At 40.9% G+C, this 17,809-nt stretch overlaps 1 long non-coding RNA gene across 1 annotated transcript; it reads left to right on the forward strand.

The window, feature by feature from the left end:
- Nucleotides 1-3,383: 3,383 nt before the first annotated feature.
- On the forward strand, nucleotides 3,384-8,910 carry LOC109299456. Its single transcript, XR_002097864.1, has 3 exons — nucleotides 3,384-3,478; nucleotides 8,777-8,780; nucleotides 8,898-8,910. It is a non-coding gene; the product is annotated as an uncharacterized LOC109299456 (long non-coding RNA).
- Nucleotides 8,911-17,809: the final 8,899 nt, after the last annotated feature.

The raw sequence follows: 17,809 nt of genomic DNA on the forward strand, positions 1-17,809 counted from the left end.
CTAAGCTGTGAAGAATAGATCAGGAAGGAACAGAACACATGTTCTACCATCAGATTCGGGGGTCACAGGGATGCCCACACTGGCCCATAGCAGTAGGCTGTGAGGAGGCTGCCACATGCCTCCTGGGGTGCCAGACACTGCCAAAGGCAGCTGAGTCCAGCCAGTTGGCAGGCCACATCTGACTGGCTGCTGGGCACACACCCCACCTCCGGCTGTCAGCCACAGTGAGGGGTTGAGCCAGCAGAGAATATCTTCCCAGCCCTGCCCTCCCCCGCCCCCTGCACAGATGCTGGTAGTCTGGTGTTCATATCTTCTAAAATTAATAGAATGAACTAATCTTTTACAGCTCTTTAACTAAGGCATCATCATTTTCTTGAATGCATCACAGCAAAAATGGGTGTTGGATGAGTTGAAAGAGTCTACCAATCTTACAGATGAATTCAGGAAAGGCTTCCTATGAGTAAAGAGCACTGTAGAAGAGAGCACTGGTGAAAAATAAAAAAGTATTCTTCAAAGATGGTACTACTACTGGAAAAGGGGAAGGAGCAAGGGCAAGGCAACAAAGATAAGGACAGGTAATCAGGAAGGTACAGAGATATGAAGGGCCCTGAGGAAGAAGACAAAATGCCTAAATCCAATAAAGAGGAGTTGGAGAGACTAGGTGAAAGATGACAGTGGAACTGTCTAGGAACATGATCTTAGCTACTGAGTTCCAGGTTGTACCCGTCTTTAAATGCAGAGAAGTTATCACATGTCTGCATAAAATTGCATACACAGTACACAAACTTCAGAGCTGGGCTTTTTCAACATAGATAAAGATATATCATAGCTACCCAAATCCAGGACTACTTCAAATTTTATGCCCCTGTTGGATGGTTGATTTAAACTAGTCTCCTCCACAGTTGCAGCAGGGGAAGCAGTAGCAGGGAGCCAAGCAACCTGTCCCTTGCCTTTTGCCTCCCCACTTGTCCCCTCACCAGTGACTGACCCTTGCAGAGAAACACCAAATTAAAGAAACTAAACCCCACAAATATCTGTCTCATGACATTTTAAAACAAATAACTCCAAAGTAAGATGGCAAAAGGTGACATCATTCAAAAATTGTTTAAAAATATTCAAGCCTGAGTTTGATGTGCAGATGGAAGTTCAACTTAAATATAATTTTAATTGGTGTCATGAACAAAATACATAATATAAAAAGATTCACTCTCATTAGAAAGACAATTCCCTTTTAAAATTTTAAACTGGAGGGTTTCTCCTTTTTAAAATCATTATTGATGATAGAGAAATCTTGATGGACCTACTTTCATTACCTTCTCCCCACAAAAAAAAATTAACCTGATTTTAATTTTTTACTGGAAAACCTATTTACTTATTACTGGAACCCCTAAACTGGCTCCCTAAAGAGGCTGCATTAAGTGGGACTACATAAATGGATCTTAAGGCATATAAAGCTTAAGAACCACTGAAGAAAGCAAACAAACTACTGTGTTTCAATATAGACTAATGAAATCTATTTAATTTAACTTCACATAACGTTTCTACTTGGTATTCATGGCCTGAGTGGGCAATACTTTGTTAAAACCCTATTTTAAAATACCATGCTTAAGAGATGACATTTTAATGCAGTCACAGTGTTCATCTCCTGAGCTTTGTCAGGAAAGAACATTGTCTGTTCTGTGAAGATAAAGCAAGTGTGCCACACACACAGAGATTATAACCCCTCACAAAGGGGCAGAGGTTCAGTGTTTATGTTGCTGTTCTCTGTACTTCTCCATTAAGTAGTTTGGTAATTTGTTATTAAATATCTCCATTTTTTGTTCAACAGGTGCGGAGCAGAGTGGACTATTTTTAAACCAGATCAGATGCTTGTCTCCCTCATACTACATCACAAAAGACTACCTGGAGTCTTCCTCAAATGCTGGTTCTACCCTGGTTCTTCTAATAATTTGGTGTACACTGGCTTTACATAATAGTAAATGCAGTATTTTTTTCTTCCTTAAGTTGTCACAGGTCAGCTATTTACTTCCCCGAGACAATCAACAATACTTTTAAAACCTTGCACTGATCTCACCTATGTGACCTATTAGCTATGACTTGCTCACTGCCACAGTCCCAGTACAGCTGGGCAATTGCTACCCAAACATTTAACACTTGTGATATATGAGCTTATTTAAAGCCTCTATCAGACATTGACGATTGGCCCAAAACACCTGCTTCACTGGAACAACGATAAGACTTTGGGCCAATGAAATACAGACCATCACTCATCAGCAAGTATTTAAACTTAGTTAATAGTTAACTTTCAACTATATTTCTCCGCTTCTTCCATTTACCTTCCAACCAGTGAAAGATAGGGGTGGTGTTTTAAGTTACCTGCCCACAGACATATGACAATATTTACTTGTACTTATATTATTTTTTATTTCATGAAGCACAAAAAGTCACTTTGAAAAGCAAAGAAATTGTGGCTAATCACCATGCCAATTTTCCTATGTGGTTCTGCAGTCAACACTCTACCTTTGAAGTAGATCTTCAAGAATGATATTGAGTGACTTGAGTCTTGAGTCAGAATAATCACACTGAAATTGCAAAGCCTTGGCTGCAACCAGCACGATCAAATGTCTTGTGTTATTTTGCTAAGTGTAAGCCAAAAGGACAATTTAGGGATCAATGGTAATTACTATGTAGCAAAACATAGTGGCCAAAGTATAAATAGCTCAAAAGATAGGAGCAGTTCAGTTTGGGAACAGTCAACCCCCCTTGAGTGATAAATGACTTAAGCTACCATTTTTTTAAATCTATGTTGCAAATGCCCAGACCCTGTCTGTTTTCTTCCTTTTCATTATAGCTCCAACCTCTATATTTCAAGTAAGGCAGCATATTCAATAGTATAACTCTGCAACTAACCATTTCCCAAAAGCGTAAAATTAATTAGACATTCAGAGGCTGGATCTCAAATGTTTCCTGGCATCAGACAGTGTTTGATTCATAGAAGTTCCTCCTCCCACACAGCCAGCCCCCTTTCCAATTTAAAGACCTGAATCTACGTTTAATATGGTTGTCTCTGAATCACGCCCCTGCTATCTGCTGCATCTGCCTACTGCCATCCTTAGTCCACTCCAGATGTCTTGGACACTTCAAGCACTTTTCTGTTGTATATACAGCTTTGAACTTCTTTTCATGGTAATGAAATGACTCACCTTGTCAAGCCAGGCCTCTCTTGGTCTGCTGTCTTGTAAACCAATATACCCTGTTCTATGGTCAGGTTGTTGACAACTAAACCAGCACCCCAACCTGGGCTAACCTGGGTAAAGAGGGTATGTGGACACCCAGCAGAACTAAAAACAAGATGAGCTCCCTGTGAGCTAACAGCCATCTATAGCTGGAGAGGAGATGGGTGCCACCAAGTTACTTTGCCTAAAGAATCACTGAAGATGCAAAGCAACTCAGCTAACCTCATATGGAGTGGAGGATTGTCACAGCATATAAGGTGCCCCAACAGCTGCAGTGGCCTTAGGACTGACTTGATTTGAAATGACTGAAAGATGATGTCCATCCCTCTTCTGTAGATACCTCAAGAGAAAGGAAGTAAGAATAGGCAGACCGACACACTGGGATCCTTCTCGCACATAAATGTAACAAGCTAGAACAGGGTGGGCAATTAATTTGGGCAGAGGGCTGCTTACTGATTTTTAGCAAGCCATTGTAGGCTGCACAACAGGCAGCCCAGGGAAGATAAACATGAATTTTCTAAATTTTTTAAGGACCCTGTAGGCCAGATAGAATGGCCTGGTCGACTGCATCCAGCCCCCAGGCCACATTTTGCCTGCCCCTGACCTAGAAAGATCCTGCTGCCAACACTCACCTTCTAAAAGTCAGTGGGAGCTGGAAAGTGGAAGGTGGTCAGGGACATAACCCTAATTTGCACTGGTCATTGCACTCACAGTGTAATGTCTTTTCATTCCATATTTTTGCACATGTATGTATTACATGGTCCTTGATCAACAAGGAGAACAAAAGTGAAATTCAATCCGACTGGTGATGTGCAAACAAAAGGAGTATAGTAGAGCTCAGAGCAAAATTTATTGAAAATATAGCTTGAATTTGCCCAATAGTTTCAACCAAAAATAAGGAAAGGTTTCAAAGAATATTGAAACTTTATGTTTTGATAACTTTTAAACAAAAAGGGATTTCTTTTGGAAAGTCTAAACTTCATTTTGACATTTTCAAAACAGTATTTTCACTTCAAAGTGTATATCTTTCTTTAAAAGTGGGAGCAGAAAAGGGTTAAATAACTCCATATTAAAACACCTTGATTCAATCCAGACTGAAATGATGTTATTTTTTCACCAGCTTCTCCCCCCTCCCGCCAAATGTTTTTCAGTTTGGACCCAACTAACCCAACTTTATATTTCAGCCACTGATTTAAAAACCTAATATTTGCACAGCTCTACAGAAGGGTCACCTATACAGCTTACAATCTAATTATTCCTTACCCTCAAAGTCTTTTGCTATGATAAGCTACTTTCTGGAAAAGAAAGCTTTAAGCAAACCATTCCAGCACCTAAAAACAGCCACTCATTTTTGTACGTGGTCTAATAATAAGAAAGTGCGCCCGTAAGTCTTTAAGGCAAATCGTCATTATTTTAGGCTGAAATTTTCAAAGGGGCCTAGAAAAGCTTGGTGTCCACATCCCACTGAATTGCTGTTGAATTTGATTACCTGCCTATTAGGCCTTTGCAAATAGGCAACTTTCCGATTCGGATTCAGGCGATTCAATTTGGAGATTTGAATCACTTTCCTGAATAGATTCAGTCGAATCGATTCGGAAAAGATTTGGAGATTCAGCCATAGGGTATAATGGGGAAGACAATGAAATATCTATAACTTTGTTCTTTTTTGGCTGATTCAGATGAAACTTGGCAGGCTTCATGCCTCTGCTGAGGGCATGAAGCCTGCCAAGTTTCAAGGTGATAGGTGCAGGGGTTTCTGGGAAACTGTACCTCAATGCTCTGAAAGCAAAACTCATGTCATGTGTATGTTAAGCCACAGCAGGGCTGTGAAATCCCTGCAGTTTTCACCCCACTGTGGCTTAACACACACACGTGACACAAGTTTTGCTTTCAGGATTTGAGGTGCAGTTTCTCAGAAACCCCTATCACCTTGAAACTTGGAAGGCTTCATGCCCTCAGCAGGGGCTATCATCCCTGCAAGTTTCGTCTGAATCAGCCAAAAAAGAACAAAGTTATAGATATTTCATTGATTCCCCATTATACCCCATGGCTGAATCTCCTAATTGCCAAATCTTTTCCGAACAACTTTGGAAAGCCTAAAGCTCCTAGTGATTGATCAATTTGGTTTAATAGACTTGGCCTCCAAATCATCCGAATCCTCTCCAAATCTGAATTGCGATCCAAAGCTTTGCACAGCCCTACTGCCTATCTCTGTTTCCTTTGATATTCCTAGATTGTCTTTCAGAAGTCTCTTAGTTGAATTTAAAAAAAATTACACTTTTCAAAATAATATGTATGTGGCCTTTGTTGAAAATTATTAGATGCAATATAAAATAAACAATGCATATTACATGCAAGTGGCAATACCAAGTAAAATAATGGTATGAATTAAGACCTGGCAAACATAAAGCTTAAAAATACATCACGCTTTTTCATTTCCTTTAGACTATGAACTTTTATATTTAAGTAGAAAAACCTACCTCAAACTAAAGTTTCAATAAAAAAAAACCTATAATCTCACAAGAGGTAGATCTAGTGACCACTGATTGCCTTGCTGACAGTGATCTGCACCACCAAGAACATAATCTCCAAGGAGATAGTTTCAGAGATTCATAGATTTAGGGTCGGAAGGGACCTAAGTAGATCTTCTAGCCCGACCCCCTGCCAGGGCGAGAGAACAACAAAACCCCAAAACAAAAACGGGACTCAAATGAGTCCAGCCAGGTAGGCATCCAGCCTCTTCTTAAAGACCCCCAGGGTAGGGGCCAGCACCACTTCCCTTGGAAGTTGGTTCCAGCTCCTAGCCGCCCTAACTGTGAAGTAGTTTTTGCGGACGTCCAATCTATACCTCCTCTCCATCAACTTGTGCCCATTACTCCTTGTTATGCCAGCGGGCGCTAGGGGAAACAGCGTCTCCCCCAAACCCTTCTGGTCCCCCCCTAGAGATATCTTGTTCCCTGGGTAAGTGCACTGAATTACTCAGCTTCTGACAGATTAAGCAGAGTGCTGACAAACTCCGGAGGGTGATGACTGCAATTTTAGGAATGTACATTGGGAGGGAATTTAAATGTTTTAGATCTAAAGTGTTGGCAGTTTTAAAGAGAAATCAAGGGGTCCATAAGAAATCTACAGAGATGGCTGCTTTGTTATTCTCTCAAAACACAAAGCAGCCCTGCTGAGTAATTCCACACTCATAACCCTTTCAAGTGAAGTTTTAATAAGAGGGTTGAAAGAGAAATATTAGACTTTACTGACCTCATTTTCAAAGAAGCGTCTATATTTGAACACCTCTGAGTTGGCACAGAGATTTTTGGAGTTTTTCATCCAACTCAATAATAAATACCTAACATCTGATTCTATTGTGTAAATGATGTTTGCACAAATGACTCCACACACTTCTCTGTGTCTGGTATTTTAAAGCAAAGAACTCAGTCTATGCCATCTAGAACATGCTGTTAAATTGGGACATGGGCAGCCGGGTCTGGGGCTACAAAGGACTGAGGTGAAGGCCAAGGTCAGGATGGATGAATAAATATAAGGGAAAATCAGGTCAGGGAACTAGGAGGTCAGCCTGAGAGCAAGGTCCTGGAACATGCTGAGTCAGAAGCGGGGAGGTCAAACAGAGAGGGAAGTCCAGGGAGGAGCCAAGTCAAGAAGTCAGGAGATCAAACAGAGAGTGAGGTCAAGGAGCAAGCCAGAGGGAGCAGCAAAGCAGGCTTGAGCCAGGTTGCCCTGTTGCCCAGACACTTTTTGTTCCAGGTCAAGGGTTTATAGGGTGGAATCAGAAGGTCAGCTGATCCCAGCTGGCCACTCCCATCCATGACAGGGAGTTTGAATTAGGAAGTCCAAAGCAAGGAAGAGCAAACAGCACTGTTAAAAGTATGCTCTATAGAAAAACAAATGTACCGTATAAAACATAAGGAATCTTCTCTCACAAATTCTTGTTAAAGTACTTGTGAAGCATGATTGCAATGTTCCTAATATTGGAATGTTCTTAATATTGTCCTAAAATAAAAGTAGGTATTGTAGGCCCACAAGAGTCAAGGTACACCAAAGATATCATTTTTCTAATGAAGGAAAGATATATACATAATTTGATATTAAGAACAAATTAACTGGTTAAAAAAAGAGAAATTGTGTGATAATTTAGAAGCCAATGATCATTAGCAATAAATTATCGCTGTGTTTCCTTGTTTTTATATGTGTATAGTAGATACAAGTAGAAGCCTCACTAGTTCCAAAACCTCCAGACATTTAGAAAAAAAAAAATCTACATTGGCCACTGGATACAAATCCCAAATTGGTGGCTAACCCTTTTCTTCTTATTGGTCAGCACCAAAATTTTGAAATATTTTCACCACCTTTATTTCCAATTCTGGAAAAATGCAAGTATGGCTTGGGATCTGAACTATTTTAAATCAATCTGACATGAATTTAAAGTGGCTCAAACTTTCAAAATATACTTAGCGATAATATGAGGAAATAGCATGACAAGGACACATGATCATTTTAGGTTAAGATTAAAAGTCATCCAGCATTACTGAAAAAATTCTCTTAGAAAAAACACAGATGAAATATAGCTCATACATCTCATAATACATCTTCCTGATTCTACTTCACCACATCCAAAAATGCCTGAAGAAAATTTTGTCTCTAGTTGAAAACTTTAAATAATGTTGCTCATTGTGTGGTATATATAATGTTGCTCATTGTGTGCACGCATACAAATGAATACAGCATCAGACTTTCTTAAGTGTTTAGTCAATAGCTGTCATGGCCTTTACAGTCTGTACTTGTGGATTTTTTTCTGGATTTCAGTGAACAGAGTTTTTGAGCCAAACATTATGAATTTTATTTGTCATATCGTATATATAGCATAGATATATACACATTGTTTGCTGGTAGCTATGCTGTCTGTGCAAATATATGTGGCCACGACGAACAACAAATAGTCTCTCTCAAACTGAATAGCCAATGATGACAACAGGTTTTCATTTATTCATTCAGGCATTGCTTAATAGTCAGGTTGGCAGGAGGGGGCAGAGAGAAGAAACAGGGTGGCAATAAGGGAAACATCCATAACTATGACATACAAAAGCAGCGGAGACTGATGGTATTGAAAGCACATAGGTGAAATGGATTTAAATGCAGACAGAGGACCAATTTACCTAGCAGATAAAGGTCCAGTCTCTGAGTACAGGAGGTTTTATCTACACTAGTTACCCTAAGGGATTTTTACTGAGCATGTTCCTTCACTTCAAAGGGAGCCTGAGTTATCTACCTAAGTTACTTCTCTTGAGTTAGTATGTCTCAAAAGAGACCAGTCACCCTGGAAAATAATGCAGTGTGCATTGCACTTGTGTCTGCCACTGAGGCCATATCCCTTGATTCTTAGCAGTGCATTATGTTGAACCACTCTATTAATTCTTCTCCCATGACACATCTGTCTTTTTAGAAGGGATTGTGGGAAGGACTAATATAGGTAGAGACAGGCACTGAAGGACTAATATAAGTACAGACAGCCTGCATTACTACTACAGATCAGTCATGTTAACAGTTACCATACTTACTTGAATATAAGAGGACCCTAAATATTAGATGCCCTCCCCAATAATTAGGTTCTATGCATGGAAAATGTATCAATTTGTTATAATTTTTCAGTTATAGAATCTAATTATTGGAGGTTTACCTTTTGTACTTGCATAGGTAGTACAAACAGTTCATGATATTACTCCAAAACCAAAAAGCTTATGATTTACAATCGAGTTAATTGGGCTCAGCCCCAGGAGAGTCAACAGCACTTCAAGCCATGGTAAATCCCACAGATCAGCACTGTTCAGTATCTGTATACCCCAGATACATCTCACAAAGGTTATGAGTCCCAGGATGCTTCAGGAATTTATATACAGAAAAAGCACAGGGCAACCTGGTCAGGCTCCACCTTTTGGGGATGAGACCACACTAATCATATCTATGACAGGCTGAGAGTGGGGGGTGATAGAGGGATTCTGGGTGAACTCTTGTGGTCAAGGTCCAAGATTAGGATGGGGTATGGACTGGGGCCTGGAGAGCCTGGTAATTATTCTGTGCAGATTCACTAGGGTAAATGTGGTGTGACATATGGCTCAAGGATTGTCTTAGGGCCTACAAAGGACTGGTGATTTTCTACGGACAGCCAAAGTTATGCTTGAGGTGCAAGGAATAGGGGTATTTGGCAATGGCCTGCCTATACAAGATTTGCACTGCATGTAGGGGAAAGGGTCATGGAGCGCAAGAGGATAAGGAATGGAAATATAATTTGTACAGAGAAGCAGGCTGTGCACTCTGCACCCATCCCAAATTGTTTAATCAAAGGTGCAGAAGGGATTCCCAGTAGCAAAGGAAATTAGAGACATCAAGAACCTAATGAAGGAGTGGTTTAGAGAGAAAGGACAGAGAAACAGCTTTTTGAAGGCTGCCAGTATGGAGGACGGAGAAGAATGATTCTCTTTCTTTGCCTGTAGAAGAGGCGGAAAAAAGTATTACAGAAGAGTGGGATGAGAGGGGAACGCAGCTGACAAAGACAGAAGAGATACTAAGCATATAAAGGAGTATTACCAGAATTTCTACTTCAACAGGATGTTGCATTAGGGAACCCTTGACTCCTTTTTTGGCAGAGCTAGAGGAGAGCTTGAAGGAAAATGAGAGGCATCAGCTGGAGAACATGTGGACATTGGAAGAACCGTGGGAGGGAGGCAACCCAAACCTTCAAGGCTGAAAAGACCCCAGGGAATGAGAGGGTCCCAACAGAATTTTACAAGACTTCTTGGGATCTACTAAGTCAGGACCAGTTAGCAGTGTCCCAGGAGTGTCTGGAAAGGGAGCAGCTGGGGACTGGAATAATAACACTATTGTATAAGAAAGGAGAGCATGAAAAGTCAAAGAACTGGAAGCCAATCACCTTACTGTACCCAGATTATAAAAAAATTACCAAGGTGTTAGGGAATAAATTAAAAAAAAGTCATGGGAAAAGAGGTCCACAATAATTAGACTTTTAGAGTCACCAGCAGAGTAGTAACTATGACACTTATACTAATAAGAGACATGATTTTATGCCATTAAGAATGATGGATGAATGTGACACTTTTAAATCTTGATTTAGAAAAAGCATACAACTGGGTGGAGCATGAGTTTCTGTTTGACACTGAACAAGATGGGGGTCCCACCAAAATTTCTCAGTTGGATCAAGACCTTATATGAGAGAGCATAGTGTAGGGTAGAAGTGAATGTTCATCTAATGGAAAAAGTCAAGGTCAAATCAGGCACAAGACAGGGGTGCTCCTATCGCCACTCCTATTCATCTGCGCCATCAAGCCATTGGTGCATAGGAACAGGAAATATCACATATCACTAACTGCGTCCTCAGCTCGCAGTTGTAGGGAGGCAGTTAGAAAGACCAAAGCTACCATGGAGCTGAGGATGGCATCCCAAGTTAAGGATAACAAAAAATTATGTTTCAGATATATAGGGAGTAAAAGGAAGGCCCAGGGTGGAATAGGACCACTACTGAATGGGCAAAAGCAATTGGTGACAGACAGGGAGGACAAGGCTGAACTCCTCAATGTGTTCTTTGCTTCAGTCTTCCTAAATGAGGGGCAAGACAAGTTGCACATTGTAGAGAGGCAACAGCTGGGCGCCGGACTACGAAGCGTTGACCCTGAGATATTGCAGAGTCACTTGGAAGGACTGGATGTGTTTAAGTCAGCAGGCCCGGATAAGCTCCATCTGAGGGTACTGAAGGCACTGGCCAATATCATTGCACAGCCACTGGCAAGAATATTGGAGCACTCGTGGCACATGGGACAGGTCCCAGAGGACTGGAAAAGGGCCAATGTGGTCCCTATTTTCAAGAACGGGAGGAAGGAGGATCCAGGCAACTATAGGCCAGTCAGTCTCACCTCCATCCTTGGGAAAGTCTTTGAAAAGATTATTAAGGCTCATATATGTGAGAGCCCCAGCAGGAAAAATTATGTTGAGGGGAAACCAGCATGGGTTTGTAGTGGGTAGATCATGCCTGACTAATCTAGTCTCTTTTTATGACCAAGTTACAAAACACCTGGACACAGGAGTAGGGGTTGATATTGTTTACTTAGACTTCAGGAAGGCCTTCGATACGGTATCTCACCCCATACTGGTGAACAAGTTAAGAGGCTGTGACTTGGGTGATTACACAGTCTGGTGGGTGGCAAATTGACTAGAGGGTCGTACCCAGAGAGCAGTAGTGGATGGGTCGGTATTGACCTGGAAGGGTGTGGGCAATGGGGTCCCACAGGGCTCAGTACTTGGACCGATACTCTTCAATGTCTTCATCAGTGACTTGGACGAAGGAGTGAAGTGTTCTCTATCCAAGTTTGTGGATGATACAAAACTGTGAGGAAAAGTGGACACACCAGAGGGCAGGGAACAATGACAGGGAGACCTGGACAGGTTGGACAAATGGGCAGAAAACAATAGAATGCAATTTAGCAAGGAGAAACGCAAAGTGCTGCACCTAGGGAGGAAAAATGTCCAGCACACCTACTGCCTAGGAAATGACCTGCTCAGTAGCACAGAAACGGAAAGGGATCTTGGAGTCCTAGTGGACTCGAAGATGAACATGAGTCGTCAGTGTGACGAATTCATCAGAAAAGCTAACTGCACTTTATCGTGCATCAGCAGATGCATGACAAACAGAACCAAGGAGGTGATACTTCCCCTCTATAGGGCACTGGTCAGACCGCATTTGGAGTACTGCTTGCAGTTTTGGGTGCCACACTTCAAGAGGGATGTGGATAACCTGGAGAGGGTCCAGAGAAGGGCCACTCGTATGGTTAAGGGCTTGCACGCCAAGCCCTACAAGGAGATACTAAGGCACCTGGACCTCTTCAGCCTTCGCAAGAGAAGGCTGAGAGGTGACCTTGTGGTTGCCTATACATTCATCATGGGGGCGCAGAAGGGAATTGATGAGGCTCTACTCACCAAGGCGCCCCTGGGAGATCACAAGAAATAATGGCCATAAGCTAGCAGAGAGCAGATTTAGACTGGACATTAGGAGGAACTTCTTCACAGTTAGGGTGGCCAAGGTATGGAATGGGCTCCCAAGGGAAGTGGTGCTCTCCCCTACCCTGGGGGTCTTCAAGAGGAGGTTGGATGGGCATCTGGCTGGGGTAGTCTGAACTCAGCACTCTTTCCTGCCTATGCAGGGGGTTGGACTCAATGATCTACTGAGGTCCCTTCCGACCCTAATGTCTATGAATCTATAAAAATAATGTTATACAAGGAGAAACTGAAGGGAAGATGGGACTTCCCAGATGTGTTTTTATTTTTCATACAAAGTTTGTCAGCTTATGCTGCACAGAAAGGATAAAAAGGGGCAACGAATGTGCTGTGTTTGTCCAGTATTATATGGGGATGGTATTGCATAAATATAATGCACATACAAAGTCACTCTGGCCCTGGCTCTGGGCCTGGATAATGCACAAAATGCCACCAAATGCAGAAAAATATTGTAAAATGTGTGAACTGGTATGGAATGCACACAATAGCCACAACACAGTTGGTGGACCATAAAAAAAAAAAATTAAAAAAAAAAAAAAATCAAGGCCTGGGTCAGGGAAAAGGACACTGTATCCCCAGTGGGGAGTTCATAGGAGGAAGAAGCAGAAACAGTTTGGGAAGGGGTACTTGAAAAAAGCTTACAGAAGCAGCACCAGGACTTCAGTTAGCTGCCAGCACATTGGATTGTACAGTACAGGTGCTCTATTACAGTTGGGAACTATACAAAACAGCTGAATGTCCCAGACAAACATGTCATGGGGAAGAAAGCATATGGCACATGATGTGGGAGTGTCAGTTTGCCAGAATGGTTGGGGGGAAGTTAGATAAACTCCTACAGTGGCTGGGTATTAAGAGCTAACTCATACTAGAAGCAGTTTGGTCCAAAGCATGGGCCAGGGACCAGAGGAAAGACAGAAGAAGAGTATGGAAAGCTATAATGAGTTTTCACCCATCATTGTAGAAGCCAAATAATTTACTAATCTTGCCAGAACTGGAGCTCTCAGTAGAATTTCCAAAAAAAAATCTGATAGGGTTCAATAAGGACATGTGCAAAGTCCTCCACTTAGGATGCAACAATCCCATGCACCAGTACAGGTTGGGAACTGACTGGTTAACCAGCAGCTGTGCAGAAAAGGCCTTGGGGGTTGCAGTGGACAATAGGCTAATGGCATACTGGGCTGCATTGCTAGGAGTGTTGCCAGCAGATCAAGGGAAGTAATTTTTCCCCTTTATTCAGCACTGTTGAGGCCACATCTGGGGTACTGTGTACAGTTTTGGGCTCTCCACTACAGAAAGGATGTGGACTAATTGGAGAAAGTCGAGCAGAAGGCAACAAAAATGGTTAGGGAGCCGGGGTACATGACTTCTGAGAAGAGGCTGAAGGAACTGGGCTTATTTAGTCTGGAGAAAAGCCGATTGACAGAGGGTTTAATAGCAGCCTTCAACTACCTGAAGTGGGGGTTTAAAAGAGGATGGAGCTAAACTATTTTCAGTGGAGGCAGATAACAGAACAAGGGGCAATGATCCCAAGTTGCAGCAATGGAAGTTTAAGTTAGATATTAAGAAAAACTCTCTCACTAAAGAGGGTGGTAAAGCACTGAAACAGACTATCCAGAAAGGTTGTAGAATATCCATCCTTGGTGGTTTAAAACCCAACTAGACAACACTTTGGCTGGGATGATAAAGTTGGGGGTGGTTCTGCTTTGAGCAGGAGGTTGAAGAAGATGACCTCCTGAGGTCCCATCCAACCTTAATTTTCTATGATTCTAAGACACCTTGCATTTGGGCATGAGGGAATTGGGGTGGTATTGCTGGCAAGACACAAAAGAACGAGGTAAGGAACAGGTGATAGATTTATGGAAAAGAGAATAATGGAGATATCTAGTAGATCTAGGAGGATGAAAAGATGAGGAGGCCTGAGAGGTTGCAGAATTATAGCAGCAGGCCAGGGGTTGGGTAGGGAAAGGCATGAAAGGGGCTGAGAAAAGACATATATGGGGTGATAGGCATTAATATACAAGCTTCAAAGGTGAGAGGGAATAATGCAATATTAAGAAATGAACGGGTCAAGGTCCCTGAATTAATGGGAATTTGAAGAAGGAAAAAATTATTGGATAATGTATATATGTAATGTGTTTTTGTTGGTCTTATTTGTTGAAGTTCTGGAAGCTGATGAAAGTATGTTTTAACTTTTGACACCTCATTGTTTTGTTTTCTGTTTAGTTGATGTAGTTTTTGTAAGGTAATATAAGCGGATGGAAGCGTGTTTTAAGTCTTGATACTTTATTGTTTTATTGGCCTGTGTCTGATGTAGCTTGTTTGTTATGCAATGTGAGATGATGGAAGCAGGTTTTAAAGCTTTTAATACTTTCATAAGAAGAAGAAGAACAAAAAGGTTCTTGTCAGTGTGTTTGCCTAATATGGGCCATGTGTTTTATACTTATGCTTGGTGGTAGCTGGATTTAATCAGCTTCATAGTAGTTTCTATGACTGATTCCATGCTGCTTTTGGCAGCAGTTTAATGATAGACTGTATTTAATGAAGTTTCCTCATATGCAAATGTAAGTGGTGGGGCTTCACCCCATACTGATTGGGTGAAAAAAGACCTCATCTTGTATTTGAGTAAATACAGTAATAAGTTTTGCTGATTCAAGCTTTAAGTCCACCCTACTGATGCGTCAGCCAACCCAAGTCAAAAACAACACCATGTTCCGTTTACAGGATTTTGTATATGATAGCACTCACGTTACAGGTGACACTCAAGTTTAACTTGAATGAAGACAAAACCATAAGAGAAAGGTGCAGCTTATAATAATTCCTGTCCACAGCAGAAGCTGTGCTTGAGCCAGTCACATTTCTCACCTACAGCCTTTGAGACCCAATATGAGATTCCTTAAAAGAAGCAGTTAAATATTTGGCATGGATGACATTAATTGTAGTCTCTGAGCATTTTACCACTGATCCCAGCGTAAGCAGAGTGAAGTCTATGCTAAGCAGATTTGGAAATCCCACCCTGAGTTGAGTTGCCAGTCAGGCCGCCTGGTATCATTCAATTCAGGAGCTTTAAAAAACCTAGCCAAACAAAGAGGCACATGGCTCTCCCCTCACCCCAATATTGCAGACAACTGAATTTCAGCGGTGCGTGGCAGTCACCTGCAGCTTTGTACTCAGCTCCATTGTGTTAAAATGTCAAATAGGATCTTTGCCACTGGCATAAACATTTTAGAGAAACTTCAGGGAATATGCATCCCTGAGTTTCTGAGAGTTCTTTTCTTTGCAACACAGGGAAGATCCCTCAGAAACAAAACACAAACAGTGAGTCTTACAATGAGATCTAAGATTTCAGCTGTTCACAGCTGAAGTTTTTTGAGGGTGAGAAAGGATGGGGAGAGAGTTATTGAACATCTGAAAAACTATATAAAAAGTGTTGGACTCCCACATTTAGCTCCCACAAAATACACCAAACCCAGATTGATGATGTTAGGAACAACAACAAAACAAGAAAAAAGCAATATCATATTGTTTGTAATCTCACATGCAAAGATCCCAAGTGGCAAGACATTTGTACACAGAAAAACTTGACAGAGCACAAAAATGGCAAAGAGACTTCAAGGTCCAATTCAATTTTTAAAAAATAAATGTTTTATCGGTGACTTAACATAACTGCCAGGGTGGGGATTATATTATATGGGGTATTAAATCAAAGAGACGTTAGAAGTCTGCAGGTTTTTATAACTGGATATACCTATCATAGGAACCGTAGATCAAAACAAATATTCTTTTTACAGTGAGTCCATTCCTATTCCCACTTCTCCGCTTTGACAGTCTTTACTCAGAGGACAATGAATCAGAAACAAAACAAAACAACACAAAAATAACAGAGTGTGATGTTCTGTATTTTTTTATCCCCAGCACAGGATGTACTTGAATGAAGTGTTATACCCAAGAGTTCAACATTACTCTGGGCTATATATAAACCTATTACAAGTTCTGAAGTTGAATTGAGACTAATTGGCTAATTTTGCATATATTTTTCCCTTTATGTTCACAGATAATTCAGTTAATGTGAAGATCTATGTCAGAGCAATGAAAAGAATATGTCTCCTTATATTTTATTACCTTTTATTTTATAAAACACCTCCTTTAGACTAAAATTCATTGCCATTGAGAATCATAAAACTTCAGGGGAAAGTTTCCCTGAATTCTTTCCTACTGTCTACTGCTGTAGCAGTCAAAAAAAAGGGACAATTTTGTTTTCCCTTTACAGCTTCGTTCTGTTGTTCTACTGTGAATTATACCCAAATAAATTCCTTTTTATATCCATCAGAGTTAGAATGAATTGAGACTTTGCTAGACAACTACTAGACAGAAGTAATTAAACAGTGTAATGTGCAAACACCATTCCACAGTCAGCAATTAGTTCACTCAAACTAAATGTTTTATTTGCTCAAAATACTCTCTCAGTGAACAAAAGGCTTCACTTACAAACAATACAACGCTAGATTTGCCAAGAACAGTAATATATGGGTAGACCACTTCCTTCACTGAGTGACCAGGACCTTAATTTGACTATTTCTTTCTACATTCTGGGCTACAGATAGGAATTAAGCAGATCCAGATCCAAATATCCTGCTGTTCTAAACTGAAAACATAAGTGCAATATGCTTGCTCAATCATTTCTGTACAAAAAAATACCAAATTCAGTCCTGCTTAGCATTTAACAAGTGAGTGTCGTGTTGGGTCAAATAGATATGCGATTGCAGAAAATTCTTATCCATCACAAATCCCTGAATAATGTGCCATGAGGTAATAAAAGGGGACTATTCAAACCTCTTGGCATTTTACTATAAAATTACTTTCTTTAAGGCTACACACTTTATTTTTAAGTGATGCAGTGTATCCAAAAGATGCAGATTGACAGCCACAGAGGTTGACGTAATGGCCAAAATGCATTTTTATGCTTTCTAGAGGAGAAAGCCCTAAGCAGGAGTTTAGTCTTCATTCATTGCTTTATCTTGCTCTCTGTACTTCCACTGAGGGTTCCAGTTACCTGGGAAGTGTTTCTCTGAAAACAGTTGAGCCAGTCAGCTGATTTCATATGAGCCACCAAAAATGGTTGGTTTGCCATTTTCTCACAGTCTAGAAAAACGCATGCAAAGTTTCTGTTCAGTAGATAGAACATAAAGCATCTTCCTTATAACCTTTCATTTCTCTTAAATGACTGATGAAATGTTGTGGTTCTTGTTCTTCCTAATACCATGGTCCACCTTTGATTAACAAGGTAGATGTTTCCTATATTCAGCTATGATTGTTATACCTCCAAATAGTACATACGAAATTGAATGGAAGATGGCATGAGTCAACAACATATGAAGACAGAGCATATGTGTGATCTCAAGGTTCAGCATCTTATGCACACACCAGAATGTAAAATTGCCTAAAGATTTAACCTATCTACTAGGACTGTGCAAAATTTCAATGGGTGTTTCATTTCAAAG

The sequence above is a fragment of the Gavialis gangeticus genome, unplaced genomic scaffold (genome assembly GCF_001723915.1).
Source record: "Gavialis gangeticus isolate Ggan-Ray unplaced genomic scaffold, GavGan_comp1, whole genome shotgun sequence".
Lineage (NCBI taxonomy): Eukaryota > Metazoa > Chordata > Crocodylia > Gavialidae > Gavialis > Gavialis gangeticus.